The following is a 1053-nucleotide window of genomic DNA, read 5'->3' on the forward strand; positions in this document are numbered from 1 at the left end:
TGATATATTTTTTACAGGTCTTCTTGCAAGACTTATAGAAAATGAAGCCGAAAGGCATCAAGTTTAAACCCAAACCCAACGAACAACTATTTGTTCATATCATATGTGGTATATAGATATATATATACATGCATATATAATTAATTTATATATCTGTACTATTATAAAAGAAAATTTTTTATCGTACCAATTTTTTAATACTCAAATTCAACCTTCATTTTATTTCTTCTCTTTAGAAAAAAATTGATCGGATAAATAATTTCATAATTATATTTTTTTTTCTTCATTATCCACTACTTCATATTTCTCTCCCCCCTCACTTGTGTACATTTATTATAACTTTTCTTGATTCGATTGAATATTCCGTTACATCTGACCCAATCACAAGTTTACTTGTAATTAAGCCCACAAGAACCAAATCCGCCGCTGATTAGAAGTTCGATAATAATCCCACAGAGCTCAGTTGTGTGGGATTGTATAGAAATTTGTGAAAAAGTTGGTACAAAACACCCACATAGTCCAACTCGATAAGTACTCAATCGCTTAAGCTGTGTAGTCAAAAAGAAAAGCAACAGCAGTTCCCACTAGTTCGCCGCATCCGCCGACGCGACCCTGGCGTCACCATACCTTTTCCGCTAGACTCACGCAGAGACGCAACGCCCAGAAGCAGAGCCACCCTGTGTATGCGGGTTTCGGCAGTTGAACTGAATTGAAACACGGTAAGAAGAAATAAAATGGAGATGCGGGGTATCGATCCCCGTACCTCTCGCATGCTAAGCGAGCGCTCTACCATCTGAGCTACATCCCCGGATGTTAATGTTTTGGGTGATTCTTGGATATATGCTTCAAATTGGATGGGTCCACAATTTTGAATATTTTGAAGGGTAAATCCCAATCTACTCCCCAGAATTTGTCATATTATAAATATTTTTATTATTTAAAAAAGTATAAACATTTTTATAAAATTAATAGCTATGTAACATACCTCATTGTCCATCGTAAAAAACGTATTTGTTAGATGACCATTAATTTTAAGGGTGTTCACAATTCGCT

General features: G+C 35.4%; 1 non-coding gene across 1 annotated transcript; it reads right to left on the reverse strand.

The window, feature by feature from the left end:
- Positions 736-808, reverse strand: TRNAA-AGC. Its single transcript has one exon. It is a non-coding gene; the product is annotated as a tRNA-Ala (tRNA).

This window comes from Sesamum indicum, linkage group LG3, assembly GCF_000512975.1.
Source record: "Sesamum indicum cultivar Zhongzhi No. 13 linkage group LG3, S_indicum_v1.0, whole genome shotgun sequence".
In the NCBI taxonomy this organism is placed as follows: domain Eukaryota; kingdom Viridiplantae; phylum Streptophyta; class Magnoliopsida; order Lamiales; family Pedaliaceae; genus Sesamum; species Sesamum indicum.